The sequence below is a fragment of the Oryctolagus cuniculus genome, chromosome 11, assembly GCF_051225735.1.
Source record: "Oryctolagus cuniculus isolate XC-2025 breed Fujian yellow rabbit chromosome 11, ASM5122573v1, whole genome shotgun sequence".
Taxonomy (NCBI): domain Eukaryota; kingdom Metazoa; phylum Chordata; class Mammalia; order Lagomorpha; family Leporidae; genus Oryctolagus; species Oryctolagus cuniculus.
The window spans coordinates 4,753,964-4,775,009 of record NC_142877.1 but is presented as its reverse complement, the minus strand read 5'-3'; the positions used below and the strand labels follow the sequence as shown (position 1 = coordinate 4,775,009).

General features: G+C 63.2%; 1 pseudogene; it reads right to left on the bottom strand.

Moving 5' to 3' along the window:
• Window positions 1-13,672: 13,672 nt before the first annotated feature.
• On the bottom strand, window positions 13,673-13,954 carry LOC149123303 (signal recognition particle RNA; annotated as a pseudogene).
• Between the last annotated feature and the right edge of the window lie 7,092 nt (window positions 13,955-21,046).

Here is a 21,046-nt window from a genome sequence, read left to right as displayed (position 1 = left end):
CACCTGCGTCCCACAGCAGCCCCGTATGTCCACCGGAGTCTCCAGCCGGAGTCTCCCCATCTCGGGCTCACCGAGGGAGCCGTTACTCCCCTCCCCCACCGAGGAGAAAGCCAGCGCCCAGGAGGGGCCCCAGCACCTCCCGCCCTCTCATCCACACGTGTGGCCCGGCATCAAGCCCTCCGATCTTTCCCTCGGCAGTGACCTTGACCTTGTGCCCTGGACCCTCCTCTCCACGTCCACCCAGCTCAGCCACCTGCCTGGCTCCTGGCCTTCCCCCAGCCCTCCCAGCCCAGAAACAGGGGGATCTTCTCACCGCGAACATGAGCACTTCCCACTGCGCTTGGGACAAAAGCCCAGGCCTGGGTAAATGACCAGACCCCTGCCAACAGCCCATAAAGCCCTGTAGGAGCCACCCTGCCCCTCCCCTCAGCCTCTTCCAAACCCCTCCCTGCTCCTGTCCTCTTGGCCCAGGCCCCTCCCGAGGGAGCTGTCTGCAGGTGCCCGGCGCAGCCCCGCCCCCACCTCCCCCAGCCCTCCCTTGCCGAGTGGAGCCGGCCCAGAGCTCCCCGACCGAGCCCCAGGCCCCTCTTGTCAGAGGGGGGGCATCGCTGATCCAGCTCGTGCCTCCGTTGCAGAGGGCACCTCAAAGCATTTGTGGAAAAATAGAATTACAAGATAGCTTTTGTCGGTGCAAAAAACCTGAAATCCATGCAAAACATCTATTTTTCATATCTGCATCTCTGTGAGCTTTTTAAAGACCCTTTATATGCAAGAATTTCATTTTTTACACCAAAAAAACCTTAAGATTCATTTATTTGAAAGTCAGAGACAGAGAGAGAGAGGGAGAGAGATCTTCCATCTGCTGGTTCACTCCCCAGACGGCCACCATGGCCAGGGCTGGGCCAGGCAGGGGCCAGGAGCCAGGACCTTCCTCTGGGTCTACAACCGGGGTACAGGGGTCCAAGCACTTGGGCCATCTTCCACTGCTTTCCCAGGCGCATTAGTAGAGAGCTGGATCGGAAGTGGAGCAGCCGGGACTCGAACCAGTGTCCCTATGGGAAGCTGGCCTCGCAGGTGGGAGCTTTACCTGCTACGCCACGCACCAGCCCCAGTAAACTTATTTTTAAAATTCCACTTTCCAGCAACGTCTTGAAGGACATGGCACTTCTGTTGTTTGCACAGTGGTCCGTCAGCGCCTCTCCACCCCAGCACGGTGGTCACCGTGGGGTGGAGTTGGGGTCTCTGTACCCTGATGGTTAGCGCAGAGCCGAGCCCAGGGTAGAAACGGACAGAATTAGTGGATGAAAAAGAAACACAGTGTCTGAGCAAGCATGCGCACGCGCCCCCTGTGCGTCCCGGGGGTCGGCAGAGCCGTCCCGCCGTTGGGCCACTGCTCAGGTGGAACTGGGGTGGGCAGCCCTCCCGCACCCTTGGGAAGCCCTGAGGCCATGGGGGGATTAGCTGCAGCTCCAGCGCGAGCCAGAGGAGCGGGCCCAGGCCCCGAGGCATCCGCCATCACCAAGGATTACTTCCTTGGCACCCACTCAAAGCTCTCTGCAAGTCAGGACTCTGCCCGCCTCGGGAGCTCTGGCCGTGGGAGGAGATGGGAGGCCTCCCGGCTGCCAACCCTCCACGGGCCAGGGGCAAGGAGGCATGGATGGGGAGACCCGGCAGCCAGGGTGCCCGGGGCTGGGGCTCTCGGCCGTGACTGTTGACATTGGGGCTGCATCGGCCCCCGAGCGAGGGGCCATCCTGGGCCCTGGACGGTGGTGGCAGCATTGCTGGTCTCCACCAGTGGTCACCAAGAGCAGCCCCTTGCTGTGACAACCGAAAATGTCCCCCCCATGTGTGTGTGGGGGAGACAAAATCATGCCACAGACCTCATTCATTCATTCATTCATTCATTCCTGAGCTCCCACATGCACCAGGCTCTGAGGATGCCCCAGGAGGCTCCTGCTCTCTGAGAGCCTACGGGGAGCCGAGGCAACAGGAGAGAAACAGCAGGAAACACGCCGGGGGCGGGGCGGGGGGAGACGGAGCGTGCATCTGCCCGCTGCTCTCCCCCACTGCAGGCACGGAGCAAGGGCCCAGTGAGACGGCCTCCATGACTGCCCAGGCGCTGTCAAGGGCGTCTGCTCTGGGGAGGGTGGTCCGGGGGGCTCCCTGGGGAGGTGGCGACACTCGGCCAGCAGGGAACAGTGAGGACCAGCCACAGTGGGAAGACCCGGGGCCGGGGGAGCACTCGGGCTGAAGAAGCAGCAGGTGTCCCATGCCAGGCCCGAGGGGCTGGGTCTGTCCCAGGAGCTCACCCTGGGGAGACGGCTTCTCTGGGAGCGCCCAGCGTGGAGGCGACTCTGCCACACCATCCACAGCACCCTGTCCTCCGCGATGGAACTGAGCAAGAGCCAACCAGAGGCCACGTCTGTTTCTGCTCTGTGCCAGGTGTGCTCAGCGTGCAGAGGATGGACAGACGGATGGATCGGAGAGCGCCAGGGGCGGATCCGAGCAGGCCCAAAGCTGACTCAGAGCACACGAGACGCCTCCTGGCCGGGCTCCATTCGCTGGCCTGGACCTGAGGCCTGGCCCCCCCTTCGCTGGCACCTGCCAGCAGCTAAGATCATTGTCAAAAAGAAGACAGGAAGCTGATGTCCTCCCCGTGTCCGGGAAGGACTCGGAGAACTGGCTGCTGGCCGCCAGGGTGAGTGTTAGTGTCAGGGCTCTCTCGACAGACTTGTGTGTGTGCACGTATGTTCACGTGTGTGTGCCTGCACGTGCACGGCGGGGTGAGTGCTTAGAGGTGGGTTTGTTTTGGAAACCGGAAGGGATGTACGCTGAGTCCACGGGCTCCTGAGGAGTGTCAAGAGGTGAACTTGAATCTGTTTCCCACATCCCAAGGGCTTGGCTGGCAGGCACACAAATATTTACCAAGTAGCAACCTCACAACAGCCAAGTTCGAGGCGCTTGCAGCGGGAGTGAACGCCTTCAGTCTGGAGAGGCAGAAAGGAGACGCACGTGGGAAATCTTCAACCCGACTGTGGCTCTTACTGTCCATGTGGCTTCGGCAAAGACCTTGGACCTCGAGTCTCCATGTCCATGCTCAGAAACTGGGGGCAGTGACAATCCCTCCCGAGGGAAACAGGGGTGGCGGGTGCCAAAGCACGAGGCAGAGGCGGCACTGCGGGGCCCTGTGGGCACGTGGGAGGAGCACTCTAGTGAGCGAGGGAAGGGCAGCGTGAGGTCGGCTGGAGGGGCTGCAGTGGCCGTCTCCTGAGAGCAGGGCACCCAGAATGTGGGCCAGGCTCACCACCACCCTCTGGGAACCGGTGAGCAAGGCACATTCTCAACTGCAGGGCGTCGCCAAGGGCCACAGGGAGGCTGTAGGGCTCTGAGCAAGGAGGGAGCAGCCCAGCTGGGCTCTGGAAACTTCTGCAGGGCGTGTGCTGCCTCTGCTCAAAGCACACGCGTGTTCCAGGTCAGGCCACGGGAGCAGACACAGGAGGCCCGGGCGTTCTTAGTGGCAGCGTCTCCTGCGTCTCTGTCCTGTCTTCTCCGGAACCCGCCCCAGCCCCTGAACATGGACGCCGCCAAGGCAGGGCTCGGGGGAGAATTGGCTCCCCGGCGTCAGGCGACTCGGGGCGTCACGGCTTCCAGGGCCGTGGGCTCTGCGTCTAGGAACCGATCCGCACTGACCTGCCCAGCTTCTGAAAGACAACAGTCGCAGAGTGGGGACAGTGACGCGGGCGCGGTCACTGCATTTATGGCTTCTGCTGGGCCCACCCTGGGCGGGGGCGGGAGGCTGTTCCACCCCTTGGCCTGCAGGGCCCTCTCCACCTGCTGGGGGCGTCTGTGACGTGGCTGACACTGGCCTTGTTTGTGGGTGACACTGGCCTTGTTTGCAGTGTGGCCTGGGGTGGCTTCAAGGCCACCTCCAGCTGCAGGGCTGCGACACCCACCGCTGGCCACCTCGGGCCCCGCCCCAGGCAGTGGGCAAGGCCGTTCTGCCCTCAACGGCCGTGATCTTCATTCTTCACCCATGGCCAAGCTCAACGCACCCCACAGCCCTCGCTCCCCAACACCCTAGCGTTTTCCAGGGAAAAGCCCACCCAAGGTGCACCCTGGGGTCTGGGAGGCCTCACCGGGTCTGGAGGAGGAGGACAGAGGTGCGTCTGAGTGGTGGCTCCGCCACTCTCTGGCTGGGGAGCCCACACCGATTCCTTCAGCCTTCCCAGCCCCAGTCATCCGTTCTGCAAAATGGGCACAAGATGTAGCAGCCCTTCCTCCCCGTGGGAAGTCTCAGGAAGCAGCCGCAGTCATGTGCGCCTTCGGCACAGGAGCAGGCCGAGGGGCCGGCAGGTGGGGCCTGCTCACGCCGGGGGCGGGGGCTGCCCCAGGAGGAGAAGGCCGGGCCGAGACCCTGCAGACCCGGAGATGGGCTGCCCGCCGCCTTGAGACCCCACTGCGCGTTCCAGCTTCAAACACGAGGTCTTCAGCGAGAACTGCCCTCAGTCCTGTGTCTACATGGAAGAATCTTGTCTCTCCCTTGGCGTTTTGCTTCTGGAGCTTTGCGTTCCAAGACATAGGAGCCTGGGGTTGCAGCTCTGCCCCGGGTTCCAGGCGCCACCCGAGGGCTCCTCCCGGAGGCTGCTCCGTCTTGCCACCGCGGGGGCGACCCAGCACAGCCGTGACGGCGGAACACGCGTGCGCAGCGGGGGCGTCCCAGCGCGGCCGTGACGACGGAACACGCGTGCTGTTCTTTTCCCAGAAAGCAAAACTAATAATGCCTGATGGGTAGCGGGCTGCTGTTGGGAATGACGGACCTCAGAGAGGTCCTTTTAAAGTCATATTTCTGTCCCTGCTATTGTCTGAAGCCAAAGGTTATTAAGTAGAGAATCTGAAAAATAAATATATAAAAAATTAAAATTCCTCCACCCAGAGATAATTACTGTTAACATCTTGCATTCTCTCTCTGTCTCTCTCTCTCTTTCTCTCTCTCTCTCTCTCTCTCTCTCTCACACACACACACACACACACACACACGCCAAATTTGAGATCTAATTATAAAGCCTCCTTTCATGGCCAGTTAAGAGTGCAGGTTTTAATCATTTCGTTTCAAGCCCTGGGAATTTTCCCAGGCCATTTTGTTCTCTTGGAAAACAATGACTTCTGTGGTTGCACAACGGCCCCCCCCTCCCTCCCGCGGCTGAGCCGCGGCCCCACCATCCCCCACGGCCGGGCGTCTCGGGGGCTGCCCAGTGCACGCCGCTCCCGGGGGGCCTTTGCCCGCCAGTCCGTGCCCAGTTTCTGAGCAGGGCCTGAGGACGGGGTCTCAGACGTCTGAGAACGCAGCTCCTTTCGAGTTAAAAGTAACTGAAGGCAAGTCTTCCTCTGGCTCTTGCTGCTGCTCCGGGAGCTAGCTGGGTGGCCGGGGCACAGGGGTCGGGAGCCCCTCGCTGAGCGCCGACCCTGCAGCCGGCTGTGCGAACGGTGGGGACATCCACCCGGGGAGGAAGCTCCCGCCTGAGCCTCTGCAGAGCCCGCAGCTGCCGACGCAAACTTGAGCGCCAGGGACCCGCGATGCGCCCGCACGCGAGAGCCAGTCGGCTCCGGCTCGCCAAGCGATGTTCTGGGGAGTCGGACTCCTTTCCCAGAGAGACACAGCTCGCGGCCCTGGCAGAACCTCGGCCCGCAGCTCCGCCCGTGAGGCTCCACCGTGGGCTCCGCCCCAAACCCGAAGAGCAGCGGCGGCTCTCCTGGGCCTCAGCCGGCTGCGATTTGGAATGGGTTGAACGCGATTCTTATCTCGAGTGAATAATTCCAGGTTCCCTGGGATGAAAGGAGCCATGGGCGAGACAGCCGTCTACCGCGTAGCGGCGTGGTCGTGCCCCGGCACGCGGCTCTGGCTCCGGGTTCTCAGGACACACCCCCACCCTCCCAGCCGCAGCCCCCCAGCCCAGACCCCCGGCCCTTCTGAAGGCGCCTTCTACCCCAGACACTGTTCTCATGCGGGTCCTCACTTTCCCCGAGAAAGGCAGTAAGATTAGCACAAGCTTCCAACCCCCAAAGTCCTGCTGTGTGACCCTGGGGGAGTCACCCAGCCTCTCTGAGTGCCAGTGTCTTCCCCAGTGGGGTTGGTCATTCACGCACCCTGGTGGGTCACTGCACAGAAAGCATCCAGGAGCCTGCCACGGCCGCCACGCTGTGTCCCCTGTGGGAGTGTCAGCTCCACAGCACAGGGGCGCTGTCTCGTTTGCTGGTGCAGCCCGCGGCCCCGGGGCCAGGCCCAGGTGAGCACACGGACCGTGTGTGATGGACACATGGACACTGCTCAGCCGGGGCCATGGTGAGAGCAGAGACCCCACAGGTGTGAGCTCTGGACTCGGAGTCCTTCGGCAGGGACCAACGGGCGCACTTGGGCACCGGGGTGCGGACACGGGTTCAAAGTCAGGTCTGTGCCGAGAGCAAGCCGGGTTACTCCCTGGGCCGTGTCTGCAGCCAAGGCCCTTGCTTCCAGTGCACGGCGGGCTCCTGGCTGGGGCTGGTGAGAAACCTCGGTATATAAAATGCCCTTTTATTCTGATAAGGACGAAGCACAAAGGATTACGGGCGAATATTGAATACTGAAACGTGCACACAGCATCTCATCCCTTTTAAAAAAACTTGAACTTGCTTTCTAAACACCCGTAACTTAGGCCTTGGCGGTGCCCAGCCCCGGAGCAGGAGTCTTCCTGGGGCGTCTGCAGACCCCTCCCTGTCGCCGTGCACAAGAACTCTGGATTAACTAAGGAGCAAGACAGGAAAAGCCGTTCCAAGGACAGCATTCCAAAATGCAACAAAAACATGGAGTGGAGTTGTGTTTAAAGAAGCCAGAGAGCTTTTTGAGATGTGTTTATTTGAAAGGCAGAGTGAAGGGAGGAGCAGGAGGGGAGAGAGAGAGAAAAAGAGAGAGAGAGAGAGAGAAGAAATCTTCCATCTATAATTACTAGGGCTGGGCCAGGCCAAAGCCAGGAGCCAGGAGCCAGGAATTACTTCCAGGTCTCCCATGTGGGTGCTGGGACCCAAGCCCTTGGGCCATCCTCTGCTGCTTTCCCAGGTGCATTAGCAGGGAGCTGGATGGGAAGTGGCGCAGCCGGGACTCGAACCGGCACTCTGAAATGGGATGCCGGCATCGCAAACATCAGCTTAACCCACCGTGCCACACCGCTGCCACCACACACGAAGCTTTACCTTCCCCTAACGACACCTGTGATTTCTCATGATTATGGGTGTTTCCATAGGGTGGACTTTTCCCCTCAAGGCGGGGGTCTGACTTTCAGGCGCACCTGCCGTGTCAGAGGCAGACCTGAGCCCAGCTTGGATGGCACTAGAGTGACACATCAGCTGCAAACACACGCAGGCCGGAGCTCCAGCCTGCCCCAGCTCTGCCCAGCAGCCACCGCCCAGCTTCCGGCCCCGCCTCTCCCCAGCTGCACCTGGGGCGGCCCCACAAGCTCCCAGCACCCTGGGGCCCCTTTGTCTCCGAGAGCAGAGGAGCCCTTGCTGCTGGTGCACACGAGGACACGGTGACGGTGCAGGAGCTCGGGCAGAGTCTGGGCCCGGTGTGCCGGCCAGGACCGCGGCGGCCACAGCCCGTGGGCTCTGGCCTCTGCCCAGGCTTAGCCCTGAGTGCCGCGGGGCCCGTCTCAGCACACCTGTGATGTGCCGACGCTCACCTGTGGTCTACGGCGTGGTTCTCAAGGTGATGACGGTTCCTGGACAGGCAGCCTCGGTGCCACCGGGAACGTTAGAATCGTGCAGTCTGGGGCCTCCCGCGCCTCCACCCCCGGTGATCCAGGGGCGCGGTCACGTCCAAGAAACTCTGCTCTGCTCCCTGCCCGGTGGCCCCCAGGGAAAAGCAAGGCCATGCAGGGTCCATGCACCAATGGGAGCGGCTTGGTTTCAGGAGCCCATCAAAAATGCAGATGCCTGGGCCCACCCCAGACCTGGGCGATGCCAGAGCTGGTGAAGGGGGGCTGGGGGAGGGGTTTTCGTAACATGCAGCGTGTGGGTCAGCAGGTCTGAGACGGGGATGTGGGCCTGGGCTAGCGGCCCTGGAGCCCCTGGTGAGGAGGGGAGCCAAAGGCTCTGTCAGGCCTCAATTCTCTCTGGGGACAACGTCCAGGCCCCTGGGAGAGCTTCTAGCTTGCTGACCCCCCAGCTCGAGTTCTGGGCACTTCTGGGAAGTGGAATCCCTGTTTCTCCAATGAGTGCTGTGTGACCGGGGCTGATGCCTTCACCTCTCTGGTCCTCAGTACACTCCCGAGAGTGACCGCTGCCCGGCTGCCAGGAGAGATGGAAGCAGATGGGGGGGGCAGCAGGTGCGGCCACAGGGAGGGCCCCGCCCCCGCCCCCGCCCCCGCCCCCGCCCCCGCCCCCGCCCTTCCTCACCACTCCTCATGGACGAGTGATGTCAGCAGACGGCAGGAGGACAGGTCACCGTCACCCGGAGCCCTCTGTGCACAGTGACAGCAAAGACTGGACAGAGCCCGGTGTGGTGGCCTTGCCAGGGGGTGCCGGTGCCTGCCCCAGGGAGTGCCGGTGCCTGCCCCAGGGAGTGCTGGTGGCCTGCACCAGGGGGTGCCGGTGCCTGCCCCAGGGGGTGCTGGTGGCCTGCACAAGGGGGTGCCGGTGTCTGTCCCAGGGGGTGCCGGTGCCTGTCCCAGGGGGTGCCGGTGGCCTGCACCAGGGGGTGCCGGTGCCTGTCCCAGGGGGTGCCGGTGGCGTGCACCAGGGGGTGCCAGTGCCTGCCCCAGGGGGTGCTGGTGGCCTGCACCAGGGGGTGCCGGTGCCTGTCCCAGAGAGTGCCGGTGGCGTGCACCAGGGGGTGCCAGTGGCCTGCACCAGGGGGTTCCGGTGCCTGTCCCAGGGGGTGCCGGTGGCGTGCGCTGCACTGGGAGGTGCTCCTGACCGCCCTGCTGCAGAGATGCAGGTCTGTGTGGGTGGCTCTGCCAGTCCCAGGTCACAGTCTGGTGCTTCCTGGGGTCAACTCAGAGGAGCTTAGACCTCCAGGTCCTGGTGTGGAGTCGGGGAGTCCTGGGTCTCAGGAAGGAAAGCCAGGCCTGCCCCATGTGCCCGCTCAGCGTCCTCACCTCGTCCCCCCCCCCCCCCCCCGAGACCCACTCCAGGGCGTTCTAAGCCACTGCTGCGCCCTGCCCCCGGCACAGCGCTCAGAGCAGGGGGAAGCAGCGGCCGGGTCCCCGCGGCAGTGACGCGCCCCCTGGCGGCCGTGTGGAGAATGCGCGGCGCTGGAGCCGGACGCTGGAGCAGACAGGGCCCCCAGGGGCGTGGGGCGGCCCAGCAGTCAGGACCTGGGATCGGAGGCCCCCCCCGCGGCCCCGTGGTCTTGTCTACTGCCCCAGAACCTCCCCACCCCCGGAATCAGCCTAAAGGAACAGCCAAAAACAGAAGTCTGAAACAAAATCTGGATCCAAAATTCGGGCAGGGGTCTTGGTGTCCCACTGTGACGACAAGCAGCAGGGCCCGCGGCAGGTGCTGGGCAGGAGCCCTCGGGGACAGGCCACAGGGTCCAAGGGTGGGCTTCTCTGGTTGGACACTCACTCGAGCTGCGAGGCCATTCTTCCGGAGAGACCACGTGAGTTAGGAGAGACCCTCCCACCCCACCCCGTCACTGCTCCCCAGAGGCAGGAGGCTGGGAGTCGGGGGGGGGGGGGACAGAGGCTGAGGCCTCGACGGAGCCAAGTCGGGGGCACGGGACTCTGCACCTGGCAGGGACGCCCCCCACCCCGGACCCCGCGCCCCGCAGGGAGCGCTCAGGATCTGTCTTCGGCCCCTCCCATCAGAAGCCGCATGCCTGCTCCGGGCCCCGAGGTGCAGTTCCAGTTTTGCTCCGCACCGTGCAGAGCCAGCAGGCACGGGGCTCCCACCCTGGCCGGCCTCCCGGCGGGAGGCGTTTTAATGAGTCCTTTACAACTGCTAAATGAGGAAGCCAAAGACCGAGAGTGCCCGGTAGCCCCGAATCCTGGCAGCAAATCAGAGCGCAGGGTCCCGCCCTGCCGTCCCCTGGGGCCCCACGTAAATCACCCAGCGGGGCAGGACCAGCTGTGGGTGCAAAGCCGCCCGTGCAGTTTAATTAATAAACCAGTAAGCACCTGTCTCCCTCAGAGTCACCTGAGTGACCTGGCTTCCATCTTACTTTTTAAAGATTTATTTATTTGAAAGGCAAGGTTACAAGGAGAGAGAGAGAGAGATTTTCCATCCACTGGTTCATTCCCAAAATTCCTGCAATGCCAGGGCTGGGCCAGGCAGAAGCCAGGAGTGTCTTCCAGATCTCCCACGTGGGTGCAGGGGTCCAAGCACCTGGGCCATCTTCGGGTGCTTTTCCCAGCCCACAGCAGAGAGCTGGATCAGAAGTGGAGCAGCCGGGACTCAAAGGAGCGCCCATACGGGATGCCGGGGCTGCAACGGCTTAACCGACTGTGCCGCAGCGCCGGCCCCTCTGACTTCCACTTTCTTGGGGTCAGGTGGGGGTCTGCCTTGTGTGGGGCACGGGCAGCAGGACATGGGAGTCCCAGGGCCCCGTGGGGGTGCAGACGATGCCTGCAGTGCTCAGACAGAGCGGCCAAACCAAGGCCCATTTTATCCAGAGAGAAACTGAGGCTCGTGGGGGTCTAAACCGTGCCCAGCATCCCACAGTGAGGCAGGTGGCCGAGCCGGGGTTTGTACGCAGGCTGCACAGCCCTGCTTCTTCGCTGCGCCGTGCCGCCCCCTGCAGGCTCGCACGCAGCCCGGAGCCGGCTCCCTGCCCTGCACGGTCCCCGCGAGCAGCAGTGACCGCTGCTTTTCCTGAGAAAATGTCTGTTCATACAGGAGCGCCCGGGCGCTTGGGGTCAGGAGCACTGGCTCTCAGAGAACAATGCTCGGTCGCAGGTGCGCCCCGAGGAACGCGCGCTAACACTGCCGGTCAGTTCTGACGCAGGGACGTCGGCTGCCAGGAGCTTCTTCCGGGTCTCCCACACGGGTGCAGGGGCCCAAGCACTTGAACTGTCTTCTGCTGCTTTCCCGGGAGCTGGACCGGAAGTGGACTTGAGTCGGCGCTCATATGGGATGCTGGTACCACGGCAGCTGCTTTACCCACTATGCCACAGTGCCGGGCCTGGTTCTGGAACTTTTACAATGGGAAGTTTAGGGTTCTCTTGGCCCAATACAGCTGCTGGAGCACCAGCCCTTGTGACTTATTCTTGGCTGGAGCTGGAAACAAGGGGGCTTGCATGGAGTACAGGCACACTTAGCCAAAGCAGCCTGTCTTTAAGGAACCAACCAGGGAGGGCCGGGCAATGACTGCCCCTTACCTTCCCTGGGCCACTTCCGTGTGCAGGGAGCCCAGGAATAAAGTCGCTTCACTGGACACATCTGCTCAGGGGAAAAGCAGGGTTCATGGGGTGGGGAGGGGAGGGGAAAGGCGAGAAAAAGGGAGGACCAGCGAGGGGTGTGGCAGGGAGAGCGTGGGGCAGTGGACAGCCCCAAGCAGCCCCGCCCCACGTGGTACGAAACGGCTCCTTGTCTCCCAAGGCCGAGGGGCAGGTCCAGAAATCCCGTCTGCTGGAGGGCCATCGAGGGCAGGGTCTCCAACTGCGGTACTGGGGGTGGGGGGACATGCGCAGTGGGGGCCGTGGCAACCTCGGATGCCACGCCCAGCTGCAGGGGGCTTCCGTCTTCTTAAAGGGGCATCAAGAAGTCTGTCGGAGAATTTGAGTCTCTCGGTGCCAAAATCGCAGCTGTCCGAAAGACACCGAGACAATGTGGGTGGCCAACTCGCTCAGCAGGATTTGACCGGGGCGGGCGTGAGCGCGGGGGCTGCAGGATTCTGCCCTCCGATGATGGAGCAGCAGATAACGTGACCGCGCCTCGCAGCCTCTGATCAAACACGTGCGCCCCGCCTGAAGGGGGAGGGGCTCCCGGCACACCAGCCAACCCCCCAGAGCGGGGAGAGGTCTGCACCTCTGGGTGCCTGCACGGGTGGCGGCGTTCCAGGGGCCCGTGTCCCAGCCAGGTGCCGGGGCGAGGGTGGGGGCTCACACCACGGGGTTTCGTGTGCGCCTCCGGGGAGGGGAAAATCCGTTCCAGTCCCAGCCTGCCTTCCTGCAGCCGCCGCCTCTCCCCCAGAGCCTGCGTGTGTGCCTTTGGGGATGCGCCAGGCCTCGGCCCTCGGGTCTGGGACCTCAGGGTCCACAGTGCACTCGGGAGTCGAAGGTCGCCAGTGGGGGCTGAGGCCAAAACGCCAGGCGCGTAGAAATGCACTCTTGGCGGCCGCTTCGCCAGCAGCTCTGTGCCAGTGCCAAATGCAACGCACCGGGTCCTGAGCACAGCGGGTGTCAGGGCCAAACTCCCGCCCACTGTTTGGGTCCAGCTTCCAGCCAGCATTGCACTAGGCAGGACAGGGAGCCCAGCCACTCTCCGCCCCAGGTCTGCGCCCCGCTGGCCAACTTCACCTTCCAGCTTTGGTGCTACTGACCAGGATCCCAACAAGGGATCGCAGGTGCACCCGTGGCCTCCAACCTGGGTTGCCCAGGCCCGGGGGGCTTCTGGGAGGCCAGAATCCGCCTGGAGCCGAGATGAGCTGGTCCGACCCCGGCCACCACCACCCACCGGGGTGCTGCCGGCAAAGGGCTCGATGCCTGCGCCCTCTCTTCTCCAGGAGCTGCAGCCTCCCTCCTGGACAGGCCGAGGGTCACCATGTGCCCCTCGAGGTTTTTCCAAAGTTACCTTTGTCCAGGACTCAGGAAGGAGAAGCCCCTCCCCCTCACGCTGCGTTCCCCTCCTGCTCTCGGCTCCAGTTGTCCCAGCAGGGGCTGGGGTTGTTGTAAAACAGATCTAGAGATGGGCGAGCGTGGGCGCGAATGTGCACCGGAAACTGCACGCCTGTGGGCAGTGGGCCGCGGGGAGCCGGGGACCTGGGTGAGGCCTTCGTGTTGGGCTGCCCCGTGTTGCTTGAGTGTGTGAAAATTTCTTAAAACCGGGGCAGGCCACAGGGGGAGAGCAGGTGCAGCCGCCGCTCGGGGCACCTGGGTTGCATCTCAGAGGCTGGCTCGAGTCCTGGCTGCTCCACACTCCTGAGCCAGCTCCCTGCTAGGCAGCCGGTGACGGCCCAAGTGCCTGCCACCTGGGTGGGAAGCTGGGCTCTTGGCTTCGGCCCGGCCAGCCCTGGCTGTGGTGGGCATTTGGAAAGGTGAACCAGCAGATGGGAAAATCTCTCTCCCTCTCCCTCTCCCTCTCCCTCTCCCTCTCCCTCTCCCTCTCCCTCTCCCTCTCCCTCTCCCTCTCCCTCTCCCTCTCCCTCTCCCTCTCCCTCTCTGTGTCACGCTGCCTTTCAAATAAATAAATCATTAAAAAAAATCCTAAAGCCTAAAGTGCTTCATACGGAACGCCAAGGCACCGTGTTGCACGAGGAAGCAAGCTGCATCGCGGGCGCGGGCTGACCGCGGGCAGAACAGCGCTCGGCCAGAGGCGGAGTTTAGTAGCTGCGCCCTGAGAGGTCCAGCGGGGCTCGGCCGGAGCGAGCTGCGAGGGGACAGAGGGACCTGGTCCCCCAATCCCCTCCTGTGCTCGGGCCAGCCGTCGTCTTCCAGAAAGCATCCCTGTTGCTGTTAAACACGTCTGTTGTTAAACACGTCACATGGAGGGGCTGGCGCTGTGGCGTAGCGGGTAAAGCCAGCCAGCCCATCCCATGTGGGCGCCAGTTTGAGTCTCGGCTGCTCCACTTCCGACCTGGGCCAGTTCACCCCTCCTTAGGCAACCTGGTGGTCCCCCGCTCTCGGGAGGTCACCATATTGATGCCGAACTTAGTGCGGACACCCGATCGGCATAGCGCATGACAGCCCAGAACTCCTGGACTCAAGTGATCCCCCGGCCTCAGCCTCCCGAGTAGCGGGGACTACAGGCGTGCCCCACCGCGTCCGGCGGCTGCTCCACTTCCGATCCAGCTCTCTGCTGTGGCCTGGGAAAGCAGTGGAGGATGCCCCACGTCCTTGGGCCCCAGCACCCACGTGGGAGACCCGGAAGAAGCTCCTGGCTCCTGGCTACGGATCGGCTCAGCTCCAGCCTTTGCAGCCAATTGAGGAGTGAACCAGCGGATGGAAGACCTCTCTCTCTGCCTCTCCCTCTCTCTCTCTCTCTCTCCCCCCCCCCCGCCTCTGCCTCTCCTTCTCTCTCTATGACCTGACTTTCAAATAAATAAATAAATCTTAAAAAAAAAAAAGTCACATGGAGTCTCCCAAGATCGGAGCAGCCGGCCTGATTTAGTGGAGACCCCACGTGTAAAACACCAGCGTCCACGGGTCCCTGCGGACGAGAGCTCCCTCCCCATGGGTGCTCGCTCTCCCCCCCCCCCCGCCCCGGACAAAATGGGCCGCACTTGACACACCTTTTCAAGAACAAATCCCCAGTGTAATTAATGAAGCCTGTAATTACAGACCCATCCTTGCAGATGTAATTTGTAGGTTCCCTACAAATGTTCGTTTCAAATCCGACTTCTGAAGGGGCTAAATTATATTGGAACCAATTTTTACTACTTGGAAAGCCAGGCTACCCCAGGCTTCGTCTGTGGCGGATTAAAATCCACTCTCGCTTCCGTCTCCACTGCTTCACAGTAGCTGGTGTTTAGGGAGCCGGGCGCACACCACCTCCCCCCGCCCCCACGCCCAGGGCACCCTGCAGAGCTGATGCTGGCGAAACCTCTACCTCCCCCGGGAAGGAGCCGAGCCCCCGGGGCAGTGATGCCCGGAAAGCGAGGACAGAGGCTGGGCCCTGAGCCCAACCTGGCGCCAACGTCAAGGTCAGGGTGCGGGGTTTTATCACTTCGCTGTTCATTTCCGTGGCAGGATGGGCAGTGGGCAGGCAGGCGTCCCTCCGCTGTGGCTTCTTAGAGACTCTGGATCTGAGTAGGAGGGGTCTTGACAGAGAGCAGCGGAGCAGGGCCCTCCAGGGTGTCGGCCAGCGAGGCACGGCTAAGTCCCCTCTGCCGTCCCGCCTCGGAGGGGACACGCGGGTCACAGCCCCTGGCGCTCTCGCGGCTCTCACTGTGGATTCTCTGCCGCCCTGTGAAGTGTGGAGGTGACGCCGGCAGACACAAGCTGTCTCTCGAGATGACACTGTTGTTGGGGCCGCGGCAGAGGCAGGGCCGGGGAACCGCGGCTGGAGAGCGCTTGCGTTGTCACCAGCGCCAGGGCTCCGTGCTCCTGCAGAGGCCGGTGGGTCCTGGGTTCCCAGCCACGCCAGCCGTGCCCGCCGCCAGGCCATATCGCACAGAGCGCTTCCGGCCCGCTTGGCACGACCTGCGCCCCCCAGGCCCACGGGGCACCTGTGTGAAAGCAAGAAGGAGCGTGGGGCTGGTGCAGGGCGCGCTCCGCACCCCCGGGGCAGGGGTCCTGCCTGCAGACGCCCCCCAGGGGAGCCTCCCTCCCCACACGCCTCCTCGCTGTGGACTTGCTCCTTAAACCTCCCGTCATCTCCCAGAAGGATGACTCACGCCCCACCGGCCCAGGGACCGCTCCCAAAATACCTTTTGAGTCACTGGGGGTTTCTATCTCCCTGCATCAACTTTGAATTACCCTTTCTGTCGAAACGATTTTTATTATCAGGGAAGACGCTCGCGAGCTGTCCGTACACGCCGGAGCCCCACACAGCGGGGAGCTGGGGGTGCTGAGGCCATCCCAGCCCCTGGCACAGGCTCCTGGCTGCGAGGGTCCGGCAGGGGCTCTAGTGCCAGTCATGCCAGCGGCCAGCGTGGCCTCCGCCAGAGGAGCCCAGGGCAGGATGGGGCTTGCGTTGTTGTTGTTGTTTCTGAAAACTGAATGAAATGCAGGCCATTGCCCCAGCGATAAACAAGCCCACCCGGCCCCCAACCCTCACTCTCTTTTGCCTGGGAAAGGAACGGCATTTCTGTTCCGAGCCACGTGTGAGAACCAGGGAGGGGGCTGGGGAGCAGTGTTAAGGGTGCTAATGCCTGGCCCCCGGCCCACTGAATCAGAAAATTTCTGGGAGAAAACCTCAGGGTGCTTTTAAAAATTTATTTATTTTTGGGCTGGAGCTGTGGCATAGCGGGTAAAGCCGCCGCCTGCAGTGCCAGCATCCCGTATGGGCACCAGTTTGAGTCCTGGCTGCTCCACTTCCGATCCAGCTCTCTGCTGTGGCCTGGGAAAGCAGTGGAAGATGGCCAAGTCCTTGGGCCCCTGCACCCACGTGGGAGACCCAGAAGAGGCTCCTGGCTCCTGGCTTTGGATCGGCTTAGCTCTGCCTATTGCAACCATTTGGGGAGTGAACTAGCAGATGGGAGACCTCTCTCTCTCTCTCTCTCTCTCTCTCTCTCTCTCTGCCTCTCTGTAACTCTGCCTTTCAAATAAGTAAATACATCTTTAAAAAATGTATTTATTTTTAAAATTTACTTTAAAGGCAGAGAGACAGAGAGAGAAAGCGCGTGCGCTTCCATTTCTGGTTCACTCCCTCAATGCCTACAACAGCCGGGGCTGAGTCAGGCCAGAGTCAGGAGCCCAGAACTCCATCGGGGCTCCCAGGTGGGTGGCAGGGACCCGAGCACTTGAGCCGTCACCTGCTGCCTTCCGGGACATGCGTCAGTAGGAATTAACAGAATTGGAAGCCCAGTTAGGACTCCAGCCCAGGCACCTGGTGTGAGGCGCGGGCCTCCCAAGCAGCGTCCTAACCGCCAACCCCACCCCCTCCTTCCTTAGATTTTGTGAAAGGCAAACCTCATCCTTTTTTTCTTTTTTTTCCTTTTGTCTTCTTAAGGAACAAAGCTGTCCAGGGCAGCCTCCCCAGCAGCGGGGGCTGGGCACCGCAGATTTCAAGCAAGGGCTTTGGCCCAAGAGGACACTGAACCGCACGTCACCGCGGGAGAGGCAGCGCGGCGGCTGGGCCACGGGAGAGGCAGCTCCCTCCGCGCCGCGCCGCGCAGCCAGGGGCTCCGCACTGCTGTGGCCCCCTCTGCTGGCCACGGCGCTGGCAGAGGCTCTTCTGGGAGGAAAGCCCAGACTCGCTGGAGTCCAGCAACAGGGACCCCGCAGAGCAAGCGCCAGAGGGGCCTGAGGTCTTCCCATCTTTCATTTTATTTAAATGTGTATTTATTTAGAAACACAGAGGGAGAGAGGGAGGGGGGAGGGGAGAGAGGAAGGGAGAGAGGGAGAGGGAGAGAGGGAGGGGGGGAGAAGGAGAGGGGAGAGAGGGAGAGGGGAGAGAGGGAGAGAGGGGGGAGAGAGGGGGAGAGGGAGAGAGGGAGGGAGAGAGGGAGAGAGGGGGAGAGAAAGGGAGAGGGAGAGGGAGAGAGGGGGAGAGAGGGAGAGAGGGGGAGAGAGGGAGAGAGAGGGAGAGCAGAGAGGAAGAGAGAGGGAGAGAGGGAGGGAGAGAGGGAGAAGGAGGGAGGGAGAGGGAGATCTCGCATCTGCTGGCTACAACAGCGGGGGTTGGCTCAGGCCGAAGCCACGAGTCGGGAACCCGGTCCAGGTTTGCCACAGAAGTGGCAGGGACCCAAGCAGGTGGGCCGTCACCTGGAAGCCGGGGTTCAAAGCCAGGCACTTCCAGGTGAGACGCTCGTGTCCCAAATGGTGACGACCTTGCTCATCACCACTGTCCCCTAGAAGGCGTTTCCCCGGCAGCAAAGTGGGAGGAAAGCAGTTGCAGAATGGACCGGACTGGCCCTGGCACACGTTCAGTCTCGGGGAAACTGGGCTGTGTTTTCTGCAGTTTTCCCGTTTGGCTTCTTAGCAGCGAACCTGCCCCGGGAGTGAGTTCGGGGAGCACTGGCAGCAATGGAAGGGTGTAGTTTGGAAGCGTGGTCCTTGGGACACTGCGGTCAGCGGTCAGGGTGGGCTCCGTGGACCCCCCACCCCCCCCCGAAGGACCCTGCCTGGGTTCAAAGCTGTGCTGTCACTGTCGCGACTCCTCGTGGGCTTGGCCTAAGGACCCAGCATCCGCACTCTGCAGGGAGCCCTGCACACTCTGCAGCCAAACCTGACTTGAACGCGGGGTTTGGGGGACCCAGGTCTTTCTCTTCTTCTATAAATGTCTGTGACGGCCAGGCAGCAGGGCCCCTGCCCTCAGACCTGCCCGGGGGGCTCCCGACGGCAGGTCCAGTCAGGTCACTGGCAAGATCAGGAGTCTCTCCAGGAAGCCTGTGGGCATGTGAAATGGGGAACTCAGGCAGGCTTCACGGAAGAGGTGACCGGGGTGCAGGACTGAAAGCAAGGGCTCAGACCCCGCAGCACAGAGTAGGTGCTTGCCAAGCACACAGTAGGTACTTTCTGGGCCAGGGCCGGTGCTGGAGGCCATGGGAGAAACTGGGTTTTGTTCATAGAGAGGGGCCACTGGAACAGCTTAACCAGGAGGCCTGGGGCTGAGCGGCCTCTGAGGATGGCCGGTGCGGGCCGAGGGGACGCGGGAAGCCAGCAGGAGGTCAGTGGCGCCGGGCAACCGGGCGGAGGCTGCTTGGCCTGGGCCAGGGATCCCCAGCTCAGCGCGGGGGACATTTGGGGCACCGTGGGGCAGTAGCAACGTCCCTGGCCTCTTCCCACCAAGCACCAGAGGCTCCTGCCTCCAGTGACGCTGACCAAAGTTGTCCCCAGGCATTGTGGGAAGTCCCCTGGCCGAATCTGGCGGTGGACACCGAGGGGCAGACTCTGTCCCACGGGTGCCCCAGCCCACATCTCCAGGGAGGTGTGCAGCGACCGCCCTGGGAGACACTGGCCGCGGCTGGCCGGGGCAGATTCGGCAGCTGTGTGCTGACAGAGATCACTGCGCTGGGCCCAGGGCAGCCACGGTGCAGGCAGGGGGGAGGCAGCAGGCGGAGCCGAGGCTGCAGCCCCTCCCCGCGGCCCCGCCCTGCACTGCCCACCGCTCTCCTGCTTCTGTGCCTCCTGCAAGGCAGAAGCTGACAACCACGTGGCTGCCAGCTCTGTCCCCACCGCGGCGTTCAGCTCCTTAGAAGGTCCTTGTGGTCAAATGGTGGTGGCCGACGCACCCCCTCGCGTCATGCACCTGTCGCCGTGACACCTGCAGCTCGGGCCACGCGGACTTTCGAGAAAGGAGGGCACAGCTGTGGGGGGAGGGACGGAGGTGGCGCCGGCGAGAGGGGCTCAGCCCGACCCTGTTAGGGGAAGAATCGGTAGCCGTGCAGGTGGCTGGCACGTGGGGGTGGGGGGAAGGAGGAACTGGGGTGCAGCCTGGGAGCCCCCACTCCCGCCCGGGGCAGGAAGGGCTGCTGCCCTACCCTGGAGGAAGAGCAGGCAGAACGGAAAGCATTTTCCTTGGAAGGCGGCCGTCCCAGGACTGGGGTGGGGGCCGCCTGCTGCAGGACCCAGGAACGCGCTGCCGGAGGCAGTGTCCCGGCCACTCTGCGGCCATTCCTGCCCACGTGCACACAGCGGCATCCGGGGTGTCCACGGCAGCCCCGTCTCCGGCAGGCAGAGCCGGGAGAGGGAGGGGAGGCAGCCCCGGGCTCCTGGTGTGTGGACCCCTCCCCAGCGCATGGTTCAGTGCGGGGGGGGGGGGCGCTGAGGCGGGGAGAAAAGATGGAAAAAAGGGGCCGTGCAGGATGGTGGCGATGCGGAGGGCGCTCCCACTTGGAGGGGAGGGGACACACGGATAACTCGGACCCGGCCGGGGGTCAGCATCGGCGGGAAGCACTTGTGTCCCTTTGGTCCGGTTTGAGTTTCTCACGCCTGGTTTGTCAAATCCTTTTCTCCCCTTGAGAGCGTGTGGGCTCCCACACGGTCGTGGGAAACAAAACCGAGACGGCAGATGCCTCGGCCGGTCTGCGCCTCCGTTTTCCCGGCTCCGAGGACGTGAGGCGGCAATGCACGGCTCGCGAGAATCACGGAGACCGCGTCAGCCCAAGCCCGGCACGGGCAGGTGCTCAAAGCGAAGCTGTCAGCCCGGTGAACAAATGAATGAAGGAATGAATGAAGCCCCTGAAGGACGGGAGTCACTGACCGCTCGCCCTGGACAGCCCCGCCTTCTGGCTGCCCCAAGGAAAAGGAGGGGTCATGAAGGTTCTAGAACCTTCCACGAAATGTGCCGGGTCAGGTATGAGTCACCTGTGGAGGACGCCAAGCCCAGGGGCTACCTGCACCTCTGCAGAGTCCAAGAGGCTCAGAGACACTGCCTGGACCTGCGTGGGGCGCCTGGGAGCCGTGCCCACTGCTGCACCTGCCGGGCTCGCCTGCCTCCCCGGCCACAGCTGTCTGAGCCCTGCAGCTGGGCCACAGCCCGCCCACCGCTGGGCCTTTGCACGTGCCAGGACGCTTCTCCGGCCTGTGCCGGCTGACACCACGGCCTCCTGCAGGCCTCAGCTCAGGGGCAGCGCCTCCAGGAAGCCCTCGTCGCTTCCCGGCCCGGACAGAACCACAGCACGGCCCGAGGGCGCTCCCAGGTACCGAGAGACCCTCAAGACCTGGGGACGAGTGGGCCTGGGGGCGGGGCTGAGAGGAGAAGGTGCCTGAGACAGAAGCCCCGCCCCGTGGGACAGCGCAGGGACGGCCCAGGAAGGCGAGGCGGGATGCGAGTGGGAGAAGTCCCTGGGGGGCAGGGACCACGTGCTGGGGCTGGGCCCGGGCGGGGGCCCTTGGATGAGGCGCCCCTTCCCCCTCCCCAGGGACCGTGGGCGGGGCAGCGGCCCCAGTTCAGGGGCGTCAGGCGGTCCCTGAGGGGCCGGGGCCTGTGGCAGAGCCTGGGACCCGGTGCCCGGACTCTGGTCCGCGCGGATCCTGGGCAGAGGGCCCGGGTTTCCCAGGGCCGCGGGTCCAGATGGGGCCCCCGGGGACACCACCCCGCCTGGGTTTGCGGCTCACCCTGCCTCAGGCTGCGGCCTCCCCCCTCCCCCAACCTCAGCCGCACTGGGTAACCCCCCACCCACCCCACCCCCCCACCCCCCGGCTTCAGGGAGAAGCTCTTTCTCATTTTGAGCTTAAAAAAAAGTAATAAAAAAAGTAATAAAAAAGAAACATAAAAGCGTTAATAACTGTGGGAAGTGCTTCTTGTGCGGCCG